General features: G+C 47.8%; 1 pseudogene; it reads right to left on the minus strand.

Moving 5' to 3' along the window:
* Positions 1-1,225: 1,225 nt before the first annotated feature.
* LOC128341674 (zinc finger protein 420-like) overlaps positions 1,226-17,117 on the minus strand; it is a 46,752-nt pseudogene continuing 30,860 nt past the window's right edge.

The following is a 17,117-nucleotide window of genomic DNA, read 5'->3' on the forward strand; positions in this document are numbered from 1 at the left end:
AACGTTTGAGGCACAAGTGCGCTAACGTAAGGACTGTCTAACTGATTTGAACCAAATTTGGAACAGCAGTAGTGAGTGACAAACAGGGACACCTCAATGCTACAGTTTATAATGATGACATGCACCCCGATCCAAGATGGCGGATACATGAACATTTGAGGCACAAGAGATCTAACTTGTGGACCTTGATTTGCACCAAATTTAGTCCAGATGTAGAGACAGTGAAAGGAAAGCAGGCTGATAAGTTCTTACTAGAACAACTTGTTTTCTTTTGTTTTCTTGTTGGGGAGAGGGAGGGTTCCTTCCTGCCTGCCTTCACTGCCTAGTCTCATCTGCCTGCCACTCTCATTTGGCACTGGCACCTGAACAGGAGGGAGGGGGCTGTGAGGAGGGGCCTGGAAGAGAGCAGCAGCGGGAGGTGGCTGCTGTCCTCGGACAGGGGAAGAGAAAACTCCTCCTCCTGCACAGAGACCACTGTTCATTCGATCCCCTCCAAAAAACCCAGGCTGAATCAAGTATGTAGCAAGTTCTGAAAAAGAGCCAGTGTTCAAGAACTGGAGACTCTGTCTTTATTCATTTTGTGGCACAACAGGCGCCGTCAATTCTTTAAAAGATAACTTTTCCTCTAATCCCTCCTGCTCTAGGGGCGGGCGACAGACAGCAAGCATTGGTCTGTGGGATGCAACAAGAGGGGCAAAGGAGGCTGTATTTTCCTCCACAACCCACCCACCTACCCACTGGGGTGTCATTTGGAAAAGAATATTTGTGGGAGGAGCTGAAGAAGGTCTGTGCATGTTTGTTTTCTTACAAAAATTGGTCGTAGGACGCTATGCCTCTCAGTGTGATCTGAGTGGGTCTTTCAGCTTTTAAATAAATCAGTAGTTTAAACTGTAGTGAACTTTGAGCGTGGCATGTGGAAGAGAATGCTTAGAGGGAGGAATGTCTGGAGAAATGAACACTGGGATTTTTACGGCAGTTATGAATGTGAGGAGAGCTGGTCTTGTGGTAGCAAGCATGACTTGTCCCCTTAGCTGAGCAGGGTCCACCCTGGTTGCTTATGAATGGGAGACTTGATGTGTGAGCACTGTAAGATATTCCCCTTAAGGGATGGAGCTGCTCTGGGAAGAGCAGAAGGTTTCAAGTTCCCTCCCTGGCATCTCCAAGATAGGGCTGAGAGAGATTCTTGCATGCAACCTTGGAGAAGCCGCTGCCAGTCTGGGTAGACCATACAGAGTGAGATGGACCAAGGGTCTGACTCGGTATATGGCAGCTTCCTATGTTCCTATGATTTAGGGAAGATTTAGGGATGGTGTGGGGCTGTAGGGATCCGTGTTGCACAAAAAAGGTCTTTCAGTTCCATCTTATCCCCTTACTCATACAGGGTTGCAAAACAAGAGATAAAGTAGTGCACACACAGGTTTTTAACAGTTTAATCAGTACCCTGCAAATCCCCTTGCTGTGCGGCTCATGGAGACTGAACGGGTCAAAGTAAGTATTTTGTTTTGTGAACTGTTGTGGGTGAAGGGACATGCAGACTACATAAACATAAGCATTCAAGTAATGATGTAAAATAATGTATTTCCATCATTGTTAGAGAGATTTAGGGGGCAGATCATTTGTCTATCCCACTTACAGCAGAAGTGCACAAGTAAGGAGAGCACTGCTAATTAACTCCATGGAGTTAACGTTCTAAACATATACTGAGAGAAGCTGGATTGGAAAAAGATGAGCGTGGTTTTAAAGTTGGAGGAAGAAACACCAATAACCTGCGCTACACTGATGATACCACTCTGTTTCTCATCACACCAAAAAAAGCTCCTCATCAAAGACTCCTGAGAAAACGTAGCAGTTATGGGATAAGGAGACAAGTACATGTGTGGATTGCTTGCTGGTTGAAAGACAGGAAACAGAGGGTAGGGATGAATGAGGGTAGGGATGAATGGACAGTTTTCACAATGGAGGGAAGTAAGAAGTGGGGTCCCCCAGGGATCTGATTCTGTACTGGGACTGGTGCTTTTTAATTTATTCATAAATGATCTAGAAGTAGAAGCACAGTTCAAGGGCAGTTCTGAGTCCTGGCTCCTCTGGGTCATAAATAAACTCAGTACTGATGCCCTCCTCCAACTCCCTGAACTTCACTGTGAATGCGCAGCAGAACTTATGAAATGCTGGCATTGCAATATATATTTCCGATATTGCTGGCAATCTGTTTCTGGTTGTGTCCTCTTACTTCCAGCATTGCTGATTCTGCTTTTAGTGCTGCCTAAAGGAAGGGAATTCTGGAAGGATTTATGTGGTAGAGGCAGCACTTGAGTTAGAGGACTGAGCAAGGGAAGGGACAGTCTACATGGGTGATGGTGAAGAGTGACCAGCCACTTTCTAAAACCTCTTATTTGGAGAGGTCTGCCACCGCCTGTGGTTGCCACCAGCTGCTCTAGTGGCGACTTTTGCCATAGCCCTTGCTGCCCCCAGATAAGCCTCCCTGTGGTTGTAAGAACTTCACCCTCTTTAGAAGCCTGGAAAAGAGCTCTCAAGAGGCATTTCTTGAGCCAAACCTTTGCTCAGCTGTAAGCTAGCTTTACTGTTGTTTTTAACTTATTTTCAACTAGCTTGCGTTTTATTGTTTTGTTTTTTTGCTGTGAACCGTCACGAGACACTTGTTTTTGGAAGTATTAAAATGTAATAATGTCCCCTGCTGAGCAAAGAGGCACCTTTAAAAGTGGTGATTCTCTTTATTTAGCAGGGGGAGGGGTGTAGCGATAACTGAGCGAAAGGGTTCAAAGAACACGGCCCCCCAGCTCCTGAGGGCCCTCCAGCTCCACCAATCCTATTTTCTTCATTATCTCCCTCACTCTGGGGGGCCGCCAGAGAGAGGGTTGAACACAGCCCCCTCTGGCCTAGCTAAGCCCCAGTGGAGAGCAACAGGCCCCATCCATCCCCACCAGCACATAATCCCTCTAGTGGTTGTTGCTACTGTCCATCTTGCGTTTCTTTTTTAGTTAAGAGCCCTTTGGGAGCCATTTTATTTATTTACTAGCTTAACCCACGCAGAGCATCTGCGCACTAGTACTTGATTGCCCCCTCACCTCAGAGATCTCTCCACCCTCACCTGAGCTGCACTCCTCCTCCTGCTCCTCCTCCATCCCGTTGATTCCACCCCACTCACCCCTTTTGGTTGCAGCCGCAATGTTGTGGCACCTATTGGCCAAGCTGCAGCCCACTACGCCCAGAGGCCTCCCCACCCTCACCCAAGCCCCGCTCCTGTTCCTTCCCACAGGAGCAGCAGCAGCAACAGTTAACCCGGCCATTCCTTGCTGCTGCCGCCACCACCACCATAGCTGCTCATTCCCCTCAGGCTGCTTACCAGCCCGGCCCACCCCTTGCCTGCCTGCCTCCCTCCGCCAATGGCCTCAGTAGCCCCAAACAGCACTGGTTGACTGGGCCCTTCCTTGCTCCCAATAGGCACCACCATGGCCACTCGTTCCCCTCAGGCCACTGACAGGCTCGGGCCCATCCCTCGCCCCGCCTTCTTTCTCTCATCCCCACCTTCTTTTTCTCTCTTTCTCTCTCCTTCACTCGCTCTTCCCCTCTGTCTTTCTTCCCCTCCCTTCTTTTTTCTTTCTCTCTCCTTTCCTGAGTTAACAGATCTTGTTCATCTTGTTTCCTCATCTAATCCACACAACGGCAGCCTCCTTCTCCTGAAGGGGCTCTTCCTCCCTCATGACCCCTCTCTTCGCAGACCCTTGCCCACTATCCTTTGATAGATAGATAGATAGATAGATAGATAGATAGATAGATAGATAGATAGATTCCTCTCCCCTACAATCAAAAACATCTTCCAACCAATAACAGTTGCATTCCAATTGACCTTAACAATCACAAGCTCCTCCCCCCATCTGCATATGGTATCCCCACTGCCAGATCACCACCGTGGCACAGGCTCCTTCTCCCTATCTGCATATGGAATCCCCACTGCCCAATCACCATTGTGCTTCTACTTGTGATCTCTCGCGAGAGCTGCCACGCATGGGATTAGCCATGGGTATGCCTTAGAGAATTATATAGATAGATTGATATCTATGTAAATCACTTTGGAAACTTTTGTTGAAAAGCGATATATAAATATTTGTTGTATTTGTAATAAATAAATACATAAATAAATAAAACGAGCTTGCCAATGGCTGTAATAAAAACTGACTGACTGAATAAAACGAGCACATGTACAGTCATTCGCACAATGAGCTCAGAGCAGTGCTCATGATTATGTTCATCCATCGTGAGGGGATCTAAGATTCTGGGGGTTATCAAGTTTTTAGTGAGTAATGGTGTACATTTTATTGTTTTAAGTAACAATTGTTTTAAGTGTTTATAAGATGTATTATTATTATTATTATCATCATTATTATTATTTTTACATTTATATCCCACTCTTCCTCCAAGGAGCCCAGAGCGATGTACTACATACTTGAGTTTCTCTTTCACAACAACCCTGTGAAGTAGGTTAGGCTGAGAGAGAAGTGACTGGCCCAGAGTCACCCAGCTAGTTTCATGGCTGAATGGGGATTTGAACTCAGGTCTCCCCGGTCCTAGTCCAGTACTCTAACCACTACACCACACTGGCTCCAGTAAGATTTCAGTCCTTCACGGCGTAGTGTGTTACCAATTGTTTTCTTGGTGACTATGGTTCCAGCTGCCCTGAGATCATTGACAACTTCCCCCCGTGTAGTTCTGGGCTGCTTTGTCACCGTTCTCATGATCATTGCAACTCCACGAGGTGAGATCTTGCATGGAGCCCCAGACCGAGGGAGATTGACAGTTATTTTGTGTTTCTTCCATTTGCAAGTTATCGTGCCAACTGTAGTCACCTTCTCACCAAGCTGCTTGGCGATAGTCTTGTAGCCCAGTCCAGCCTTGTGCAGGTCTACAACTTTGTCCCTGACATCCTTCGACAGCTCTTTGGTCTTGGGCATGGTGGTGAGTTTGGAAGCTGAGTGATTGCTTGCTTCTATGGACAGGTGTCTTTTATACAGGTACTGTAACAAGCTGGGATTAGGAGCACTCCCTTACAGAGGGTGTTCCTCATCTCAGCTCATTACCTGCATATAGTGAAAAGACACCTGGGAGCCTGAAATCTTGCTGGTTGATAGGGGATCGAATACTTATTTCCCTCACTACAATGCAAATCCATTGCTGACTTTTGGGCACTGGGATTTTGAGGGTTTGTTTGTTGTTATTCCGTCTCTCACAGCTACAATAAACCTACCATTCCAATTATAGCCTGGTCATTTCTGTGTCAAGAGGGCAAACGGACAAAATCAGCAGGGGATCAAATACTTATTTCCCTCACTGTATATGGTTTCTCCTGTGTAGATTCTTTGATGCAAAGTAAGCTCTGAGCTCTGGATGGAGCTTTTCCCACATTCTGAGCATTGCCAGATACTTTGATCATTCTCATTTCTGGAGAATCCACTGGTTGCAACATGCACTTGGTTTGCTGGAGCGAAAAAACCAAGTCCCCCTGAACAATGCCACTCAGGACATAATTCACACACACTATGAACTGTGGCTGGGAATTGTTGGTGTTGTATATGACCGTGGCTTGACTCTCAACCCAAACATAGCCCCCTTGCTTAGCAAGCATTCTGCATTGCCCAGTAGTAACCTGTCCCTTAGCAAACATGTCGTGATGTGTTTTGATCAGATGATCAGACTCCAAGACGTGATAGTATTCATATATGGAGCGACCTAAGAGCTCTTCGGGGCCGTACCCTATCAGTTCTGTAATCCTTTCATCGCAGTAAGAAAATTTCATGTCCAGATCATGGCAGCTGAGGAAGGTCTTGCTGTCCAGGGGGACTTCAATATTTGATGGATGAGGGATAGACTCACAGATTAACACCAAACACACCATAGGAGGCTTTTTATACCCACACCCTGTCTGACTGCTGCAACTGTTATAGACACGAATGTGCCCAGTGCAATGAAGTACCTTCCATGTGGCAGATTTTATACTGACAGTTCTTCCTCTGCTGGTCAACGTACACTTCATTCTGAGGAAAAAGCTACATTCTGTATTCAGCTCCTTTCCCTTTTTCACCAGACCATTCTGGTGGGCGAGCATTTCTCTCAGTTCTTTATGGTCATTTGGATGAGTGAAATCAAACACACTGCATCCGGTCAACTCAAACTGTTTGAGTCCCAGGCACCTGTTCACATTTTCAGACAGGTAGATCACATCACCATCCTCCAAGAGCACCATGACAAACCCATCCATCGCTTTTACGTAACAGCCATTCAACTCTGCCTCCACGTCTGGTTCTGCCTCCAGGCAGTCCGCATCAAGCAGCTTCCTCAGGCGCAGATAGCTGATTGTTAGCCTCACAACTGAGGCTTTGTCAAGATGTGCACTTACGTGATGGGGAAGCGGCAATAGATGAGCAAGTTCATAGAACAGCTCCGATTCCTTGCTCCTTCGGTGCCTGGCTGAATCTCTAGACTTTTCCTTTCTCCGTTGTGAACTAATCCTGGTTCTCCCTGTGTGGATTCTTTTGTGCAAAGTAAGTTGCGATCTGCTGCTGAAGCTCTTTCCACACTCTGAGCATTGATATGGTTTCTCCCCTGTGTGGATTCTTTGATGGGAAGTAAGGTGAGAGCTATTACTGAAGCTCTTTCCACATTCTGAGCATTGATATGGTTTCTCCCCTGTGTGGATTCTTTGATGGGAAGTAAGGTGCGAGCTGCTGCTGAAGCTCTTTCCACATTCTGAGCATTGATATGGTTTCTCCCCTGTGTGGATTCTTTGATGGGAAGTAAGATGTAAGCTGTGACTGAAGCTCTTTCCACACTCTGAGCATTGATATGGTTTCTCCCTCGTGTGGATCCTCTGATGCAAAGTAAAGTTTGAGCTGCTGCTGAAGCTCTTTCCACACTCTAAGAATGTATATGGTTTCTCCCCTGTGTGAATTATTTGATGGTAAATAAGGCCTGAGATGTCACTGAAGCACTTTCCACAGTCAGAACACTTATATGGTTTCTCCACTGTGTGGATTCTTTGATGCAAAGGAAACTTTGAACCCTGGATGAAGCTCTTTCCATTTTCTGAGGAGTGATATGGTTTTACTTCTGTGCAAATTCTTAGATGGTAAGAAAGTCTTGAACTGTCACTGAAGCTCTTTGCACAGTGTGAACATCTATATGGTTTCTTCCCTCCATGGATGCTTTTGTGCAAAGTAAGTTGTGAGCTCTGGCTAAAGCTTTTTCCACACACTGTATATTGACACGGTTTCTCTCCTGTGTACATCCTTCGATGGGAAGTAAGATCTGAGTTGCTCTTAAAGTTCTTTCCACACTCTGAGCATTGAAAAGGTTTCTCTCCAGTGTGGATTCTTTGATGGGAAGCAAGGCTCATGCCATCGCTGAAGCTCTTTCCACATCTTGAGCATTCATTTTTTTCCTCACCTGCACTAATTCTTTGATGTGTGCTAAGACTTGATTTATTGGCTAGGATCTGTGCAAATTGAGAGTATTTATTCCTTCTGTTTCCCTTGCAATACTGTTTTTCCATTGGCATTTCATAGAAGTCAGAGTATTGAGAAGTAACATATTTCTTCACCCTCTGATATTTTGCTTCCATTTTGCACCTCTGCCTTTCAAATTGTTTCTTGCTCTCTCTTCCATCATCTGCAGGAAGAGAAAAAGCCTCTTGAGGAAGGAGAAACGGAGATTCAAATCAAGAACAAAATCAATTTACTGCTGTATATATAAACAGCAACATAATCTTAATGGGGAAACAGAACCTGCTACATGCTTAAGAACCCCTGTGAATTGACTCTAACTGACAACCTGGATTGTGACCCCATTTTGGGGCTTCAGTGGTAGCAAAAATTCTCACTACAACAGGAGGCATACCTTCAAGAAAGAGTTGTGTGTTATCCCAGGGGGGAAGTATGGTAACACCTTTAAGGAAAGAAAGCCATCCTGCACTAGATTTGGCCACAGGAGAGTTGTATAAACTTTAGGACGGGGTGGGGAGGAGTTCAATATGAGAACATATTTTTAATTACTACAGCAAACAGGTGGTCAGCCTTTCAAACTTCACAGGAAACTCCCATTCACAATGAGCACAGAGGTCCTTGAAGTTTGGACTAAGTCTAATGAGGGAAGTTTGAAAATGGACCCCGCACAAATGGTTGAGGGACCAGATCCCCCACTTCTGGGCCAATACCAGTCCCAGAGAATGCAAAGCAAGAGACAAGATTTCATTATTCCAAGATTGTGAGATCATAGAACTGTTGTACTATTCTCTTTTGACTTTTTGACATATGTGGTCTTGTGCATTTGAGGAATAGACAGACACTCAACATCCTAAATGACAGCCCTCCAGTTCACTGCCCCAGATCCATGATAGCAGCAAAGGGAAGGGGAGCCTTACCCAGAGAGGCCAGATGCCCACAGACTTCCTCCATGACTTCTCTGTGCAGAGCCTTTTGGTCTGGATCCAGCAGGGCCCACTCCTCCTCTGAGAAATGCACAGCCACTTCCTCAAAGGTCACTGGACCCTGAAAGAAGAAGGAAACATTTTGTCCTCACAGGTAATGCAGCAAAGACAAGGTAGTTGGGACTTCTCCTGCAGAAACCAACGCTTTCCTCACGGCCTTCAAAGGCTTCTGAGGGGGCAGCTTGGACAGCCTTGGACAGGTCTGCACAGAATAAGGCCCAGAAGTTGGATCCAGCCTGCGAGGACTATATTGGTGTCCCTCAGTCAGGGCCGTCCCTAGCGGGGTGGGGCCGGGCCTGGGGGTGAATCAGCATGTGCAGGGCCTCCTTAACATTTCATAACATTACAGAATCATACTGATTGATGACATACCATGTAAATAGTGTGAGTCAGGTTTCTGGACATGTCCAACCAGCTTGGACATATAGTGCATTTCTAAAGAAATAGAAATAAAAAGCACTAGACATGCTTCACAGTTCTCACTCAGACCTTCTGGGTTGCAAATCAACTTGAGCATAGCATATTTATAAATAAATATATATGATATATTGTTCCAGAAATTTTTGTAATTTTCTGCCATGAAACAAGCCACTTATAGGACTTTTTGGATGGGTTTTTTAAATTCAAAAAAGTATTTTAAAACCAACAATTTGTCCAATACACTTCAATTTAAATATACATATGCCTCCTACTCTGCCCTACATCTCTGCTCAGTACCAAAGCCCTATGCCAAGTCATTCCAGGTGATCTAAAGGCTGAGGCTGAAAGGGGAGGGGGTGTTTTACCCTTTATTATTTAAAAAAATATATATTAAAAAACCAACAATTTGTCCAATCCACTTCAAGTTAAATATACATATTCCTCCCACCCTGCCCAACACCTCCGCTCAGTACCAAAGCCCTATGGCAAGCCAAGCCCTAAATATTCGGTGGTGGGGCAGGAATAACCACAACAAGGAAATCACATTATACCTCCATTACTAAGCAGGCAAAAGGCTGGGCAGAGGGTCTGCACAGAGCTGTGATGGGCAAGGGCAGGCAGCACTGGACACTCTGCCTGCCTGCCTGCCTGCCTGCCTCTCTCCTTCCTCCCTTCCTTCCTGAGCTTCAGGCTTCAGTGAGGCCTGCATGGAGTCCTCTCTGGAAGCCCCGCCCACCCACCAAACAGCTGAGAGGTGGAGAGATAAGAAGCTCTAGAGCAGCTTGCCTGGGAGCCTTTCAAGCCTGTGCTGCACATCCACACAAAGATCGGCTCCAGCTGGGCTACGCGCGGGGAAAGTGACTGGGACTGCGGGAGAGAGAAGGGTAGGCTGCACTTCAGTGTGCCCAGAACAGGGCCTGTGCCAGCACGTGGCTCAGAGCAATCGCCCCGGTCGCCCCGCCCTAAGGACGGCCCTGCCCCCAGGTAGGAATATCTTGCAATAACATCAGGAGTCATGAAGAGCTCTTGGCTTATTCTGCTCACAAGCAACAGTGAGACTAGATGGATGGTGTGGGCTGGAACTCAGGAGGACAGCTAGTTTTGTGGTAGCAAGCATGACCTGTCCCTTTTGCTAAACAGGGTCCATCCTGGGTGCATATGAATGGGAGACTACATGTGTGAGCACTGTAAGATATTCCACACTCAGGGGATGGGGCCACTCTGGGAAGAACAGAAGGTTACAAGTTCCCTCCCTGGCATATCCAAGAGCTGAGAGAGACTCCTGCCTGCCACCTTGGAGGAACTGCTGCCAGTCTGTGTAGGCAATACTGAGCTAGATAGACAAATGGTCCGATTCAGTATATATGGCAGCTTCCTATGTTCCTACCTGCAGCAGCCGCCGCCAAGCACGGACAGAGCACACCACAGAAAGACAGACAGGCCTCACTTTCGATCAACTCCCTCTTCGTTGAGGGGGGCCATTCTCTTTCTTCTCAAAAAACTGCCTTCCAGTGCCATCCTATGCACTCAGATATAGGTCCCATGTGGACCCTGTACCACTTACTCCCAAGTAAGCATGGCTAGGATTTCAGCCTGAAAGCAACAGTGATTTAGGAGGAGAAGAGGACTTGGCATTTGTTTGGGGCTGGCATGCACTCTAGGTGCCCCACTAACTGAACAGGGCAGGGTCTATTTTCTGACCACTATTGTTGTTTAAAAGTGTGGGTCCCTTGATGGCGGGGGAAAGATCCACAAGTAACTAATAATTAATGTTACTAGTTAATTTTAATGTGATACTGAAAAGTGGTACTTTTAAGTGGTACTGAAAAGTGACCTCAGCCCCCGCACACCAAGTCATGGTTGGTTCTGGCCCAGCAGAGGATGCGAGTTGTGCAGCCCTGCTGTAAACTAAAGGAGGAGGGCACCTTCTTTTGGGCCCAGAGAGATGCACAGGGGCCCCCAGGCTGTGCCCATCACTTTTCCTGCAGGATCCCTTCCTTACCTGGTCCAGGTACCCAGAGGCTGTCTCTGCTACTCCACAAAGAGAAGGCCTGGAAGGAAGAGGCATTGTGAGTTTGCCACCTGTGAAAGAGACCCCAAAGAGATCACGTTCATCACATAAACACTGAAAACAAAGAGAATATACAGTAAAATAGCATGAAAATATTCAAATAGTCAAAGGGCAAAAACTATCTCCAGACACTAGTAACAGCCAGTGACGTAAGGGACGTGTTTCCAGACTTGAATGCTTCCATGAACTGGGCTTCTCAGGGATGCTAAAGAACTGAGTCAAATAGAGGTGACAAGAGATGACATTCTAAACTGTCTGGAAAAATTAAAAATAATGGGTCTTACTCTTAGCAGAACCGTCCCATGGGGCGAGTGGTGCCCAGAGTAAATGTAAGCATGCATGGTGCCTCAGTCATGCCCCTCATGGAGACCCGAGTTCAAATCCCCATTCAGCCATGAGACTTGCTGGGTGACTCTGGGCCAGTCACTTCTCTCTCAGCCTAACCTACTTCACAGGGTAGTTGTGAGGAGAAACTTAAGTATGTAGTACACTGCTCTGGGCTCCTTGGAGAAAGAGAGGGATATAAAATGTAAAAATAAAAAAAAAAAAAAATAATAAATAAATTCCACCTCCTTTGCTGTGCCCCTTTTGTCAGACTCTCTGAGCCCAGTTTGCAGACAGGTCACTGGATGGAGGGCGTGCAAGTAGGGATGTGTCCGAACTGGCTCGGGCAGCTGCAGGCGGGGGGGATTGGTCCCTTTAAAAAAGCAGGTGAGCCAGTCCTTACCTGCTCCTCTGTCATGTGTATGCCGATGCCGTGCACAGGCTGCTGGAAGCAGCACGGCAGCCGCATGTGGCCTTTTGGAAAGTAGGGGTGCCATGCCCGGAAAAGCGGTGGGGCTGCGGAGGAGGAGAGCTGGTCTTGTGGTAGCAAGCATGACTTGTCCCCACAGCTAAGCAGGGTCTGCCCTGGTCTGAATTTGAATGGGAAACTAGAAGTGTGAGCACTGTCAGATATTCCCCTCAGGGGATAGAGCCGCTGTGGGAAGAGCAGAAGGTTCCAAGTTCCCTCCCTGGCTTCTCCAAGATAGGGCTGAGAGATATTCCTGCCTGCAACCTTGGAGAAGCCGCTGCCAGTCTGTGAAGACAATACTGAGCTAGATAGACCAATGGTCTGACTCAGTATATGGCAGCTTCCTATGAGCAGGTAAGGACCTGCCTACCTGCTTTTGAAAGGAACCGATCCCCACCATGACGAACCGGTTCGAATGTGGGCACCTGAGCCAGTTCGGTGCTCCCCTAAGGAGGTGCCGAACTAGTTTGGGCACATCCCTACTTGCAAGAGAGAAAGCGAGCCCTCCATCTAGTGACCCAGCGGCAATCCAAGCCAGGAGAGTGCGACAGGATGATGGCTGGGGCCAACCTCACCTCCCCCAGCCCTGTGTGCGCTGCCCACCGCCACTTTTGCCCATCATGCAGCTGGGCCATCCCCTCCTTCCTCACCCATTGCACAGCGCTGCCTCACCTTCTAGGCAGGCTGCGCTGAGGAGTTACAAGCACAGGGCTCCCTCGCCAGCTGCGGCTGCTGCTCTCCACGTTCACACCCTGTTGCAGCCTGCCTAGAAAGTAAGGCAGAGCTGAGTGACCGTGAAGAACTGGGGAAGAAGCCCTGCAGCAGGGCTTCTCTCCCTGAAGGCGCTGCAATCGGGTATCGCCGGGTGGCTGTTTTTAGAGCCCCAATGATGCACCCGACCAGGCAGTAAGGGAGGAGATCTTTCAAACCTGGGCTATCTGGCAGAGGAATGCCTGGATTGGGAGCCATTCCGGTGGTCCTCACGACCTGCCCTCCCAAGACTAGTTCTGCCCTCCCCAGGTAGGGCTGGTCGTGAGAACAACCTCATAGTGTTCAGTGTTGATGGTAAACACATTTCTAAACGAGGGCAGCAAGATGGAGATAAGCTTGTTCCCCACACAGAACCTGAAGGGAATGTAAAAAGCAGCCCAGGATTTCAGAACAGAGGAAGACCAACCTGACAAACTCCAGACTCATGCTTACCTAAGAAGGTGGCTCCTCCACTGCCCTCCTCCATGATCCCCCACAACAGCGGCTTTGGTCCAGCAGGGTCTGATGGAGCCTTCTCTGCTCCACGAAAATCCATGTCGATTTTTGATGGCCTCTGCCCCTGAAAGATCAGAAAGGGAGTGGGGAGAGGGATTAGGAAATTGATTGCATCTTGGACTGCTTTCTCATGTATCAACCTACCCATACACTAAGATCATCTTTGGAGATGCTGCCCATGTGAACTCAGTGTCTACGGTAGCCAGGACAGGGCCTTCTCAGCAGTGGCCCTGAGAAAGTGGATCTCCATTCCCAGAGAGGTTCCCTCTGGTCCATGTCTCTTGGCTTTAAGGCACAAAGCAAAGGCAGCTTTGTTAAAGAGGGCTTTGGGAGATAACAAAGTTTACATTTTTGGCTAATGGCATTACGTCTCTTGGCTCAACTATCCGCGGTTGCTGTGTTGCACCCTGCCTTTGAGGCTGGAGGTGGCCTTTAGCCCTCCAGCTAGTAGCCATTGATGGACCTCTCCTCCATGAAGTTATCCAAACCCCTCTTAAAGCCATCCAGGTTGCTGGCTGTCACCACATCTTGTGGCAAAGAATTCCACAAGTTGATTATGCATTGTGTGGAAAAGTACTTCCGTTTGTTGGTTCTAAATTTCCTGGCAATCAATTTCATGGGATTCTAGTGTTCTTGTGTTAGAGGGGGAATTTCTCTCTATCCACTTTCTCCACACCATGCATGATTTTATAGACCACTATCATGTCTCCCCACGTTGGAATAAATCTTTTCTACAGCAGCTGCTTTTCCATGGTTTTGTGTGGCTATCCCAGCTGATACTGATCCTCAGTTTTGTTTTGCTAGGTTATAATCCCCAGAATTTTACATTCTGGCAAAGTTGCATGCCTGTGTTGTAGGTTATACGATGCAAGCAAGCAGGGTAGTTCACAGGCCGCCTCCCTCTTCCTCCTCCTCCTCTTATCCATTTTCTGGGTGTCTCCAACTGAGCACTGCAAGCACTCCCTCCCCACTTTTCTGTCTGGCATCCTGGCTGCACCCCACATGCCCCTTGTTGTCCCCAGATCCCAAATAGGCTAGAAAGCGCCTTTCCCCTTATTGGTGGGAGTAAAGAAAGAGTTCCTGATGGAGGTGCCAGGGGCAAAGAGGGTACTACTCATTCCCCCTGCACCTTCCTTCTCTGAAGCCACCCCCCAAGCACTTCCCAACTGCAGCCTTCCTTTCGCTGCTGCTCCCAAGTGTAGCTCCAGAGGCAGTGGGAGGCCAAGCACTCCCCCAGACAAGTAGTCCAAAAAACCCCACTCCTCTCCTTTATGAACATGCTCCCCCACCCGCTTTATGAACTCAACCCCTGCTAACTGAGCAAAGAGGCATCTTTAAAAAGCGGTGATGCAATTTATTTAGCAAGGGGAGAGCAACTGGCCCTATCCAACCCCAGCACAACATCCTTCCAGTGGCTGTTGCTGGTCTGTTTCTTTTTTAGACTGTGAGCCCTTTGGGGAGAGGCAGCCATTTAATTAATTAATTAATTAATTAATTAATTAAGTCTGCATGTAAACTGCTTTGGGAACTCTGGTTGAAAAGCGGTATATAAATACTTATATTCGTATTCGTACTCATAACAGGATTTATTTCAGTTAAAATAGGTTCATGATGAGAGTGTTAATGTGAAATATACTATTATTTCTGTTTCCAAAAAAATGCAACATGTGGGACAAAGTTCGCCCACCCAGACATGCCATTTGCCCCTTTGTGCCCCCCCCTCATATTTTTTTCTAGTGCCACCACCGTGTGCTCCCCAGATGCACTTTGCTCCCCATCGCCCATCTCAGAAGGGTGGAAACATCCCAAGGGCCTGTGCAGCAGAGAGTAGATCTCTGGCTGCAAAGTTCTCTCGCAGTCCGGAGCCTCACGCTTTCTCTCTGAGGTTGAAGCTGCCCGGAAGGAAGAAGTAGCCCATGCACCAGCTGCCCCGGGGGACCTTTCCCACATCTAGGGACCAACTTGCTCAAATCCTTCAGGGTTCAAAGGCTCGCGCCTTCAGAAGCTGCTGCATCTTGTAGGAGAAGGGGGTGGGGAAGCAGATTCCGATGGGGGTGGCGGGGGTGGAAAGAAGGGATCCCTCTCTAGTGTCTCCATCCCACTCTAGAGCGACCTCCCTCGGCACTCCCCTCCGGCTCCCCAAGTGCACTTTAAAGCCACTCACCGGATCCCCGGAAAGGGCTGCTGTTGCAGGCGAGGAAAGCAAAGCCTGCCTTGCAGGGAGGGGGAGCCAAGTCTGGGAGGACTGCTCAGAGTCAGCCCCTCCTCTCAGGCCTCTCTGGGTTATTCCACTCGCTGCCTTTAACCCTCCCCCTGCCGCGTCGCACCGGACCCCTCCTTCGTCCTGCCAAAGCGAGAGGGCAGCGAGGAGTTCCACCAGGCTTCTGTTGGAGGAGAGGCGGGTCCCATGCAGAGCGGCTGCTCCTCCTGCTCCTTGAGGAAACCCCTTGTTTCGCACCCCCTGCCCCCCCCCCCCCACAACTCACCTGGAAGAGCAGGCTGGAGGGACCCCGCCCTGCCGCAGGTCTCTTGCCACACTTGGCCACCTGGCGCATTCCCTCCTCCTGGCTCTCTGCTTTGCGCAGGGCTGTCCCTAGAGGGCTGCGGGGCTGGGGGCGAATCGGCATGTGCTGATCAACCTATCATTACAGCATCATACAGACCGATGACATACTGTGTAAATAATGCAAGTGAGTGAGTGATGTCCAACCCGCTTGGACATATAGTGCATTTCTAAAGAAAGAAAAAATATGAAGCACAACACATGCTTCACAGTTCTCACTCAGACCTTCTGGGTTACAAACCAGCTTGAGCATAATGCATGTGTGTTACCTGGGGAAACCCCAGATCCACAAACCAAACGACTAGGATGATTGAAGGAATTTTTGTAATTTTCTGCCATGAATCTAGCCACTTATAGCACTTTTTTGATGGCCTTTTTTAAATTCAAAAAATATCAAAAACCAATCATTTGTCCAATCCACTTCAATTTAAATATACATATATAATGTCAATATGCCAGCGATGCGATGTTCTGCCAGCGCTGGTGGCGGGCTCCCTGTGCCTCATGGCGTTGCCAGAGAGTCGCGCGCGCCTGCTTTCGTCACAGGCTTTTATACTTTGGCACAGTTGCATAGTTGGGCGTCAACATTCAGCCCTGGAGACCAATCACATTTTTACACATAGTATACATTCTTGCACATGCGTGCTTTGTGGCTGTGCCACCGCCCTGAGCTACGTGCAGTTTCGATCTTGGAGAATGAAGAACGAGGTAATTTACAGAAGGCACTTCCTCATTCCACGAGAACAAAGCAATTACAGAACAAAGCAATTACAAAGGTATTTCTCCATTCCACATGTGTGTGTGTGTGTGTGTGTGTGTGTGTGTGTGTAGTTTATTCCAGAAGTTTTTGTAATTTTCTGCCATGAATCTAGCCACTTATAGCACTTTTTTGATGGCCTTTTAAAATTCAAAAAATATTAAAAACCAATAATGTGTCCAATCCACTTCAATTTAAATATACATATATAATGTCAATATGCCGGCGATGTGATGTGCATATTAACTCCAAACTCTCAACAAAAAGACCTTTTAATTGCCCACACAAAGTAAAACTAAAAATGGATAAACATAGAAACATAAGACGTTTCCGTGTGACACACCATCCTCAGTTTAAGTAAAACAAATGAGCACAGATGAAAACCTCAGTTCCCCAGCTGTTAAATTCCTTGGACATGATAACACACAGTTCCCTGACTGGAGGCCACCTAATGACACACAGTGGGGAATCAACCTGCTTAGAGAGCAGGAGGCTGTTGGTTCAAATGGGGGTGTTTTTTGGGGGGTGTTTTACCTTGTTTATGAAGGCAAAGGTCAGCTTCTCCAAGGTTTCAGGCAGGAGTCTCTCTCAGCCCTATTGTGGAGATGCCAGGGAGGGAACGCAGATCTTCTTCCCGGAGCAGCTCCATCCCCTAAGGGAGGATATCTTTCAGTGCTCACACATGTAGTCTCCTATTCATATGCAACCAGGGCGGACCCTGCTTAGCTAAGGGGACAAGTCATGCTTGCT

The sequence above is a fragment of the Hemicordylus capensis genome, chromosome 2 (assembly GCF_027244095.1).
Source record: "Hemicordylus capensis ecotype Gifberg chromosome 2, rHemCap1.1.pri, whole genome shotgun sequence".
In the NCBI taxonomy this organism is placed as follows: Eukaryota; Metazoa; Chordata; class Lepidosauria; order Squamata; family Cordylidae; genus Hemicordylus; species Hemicordylus capensis.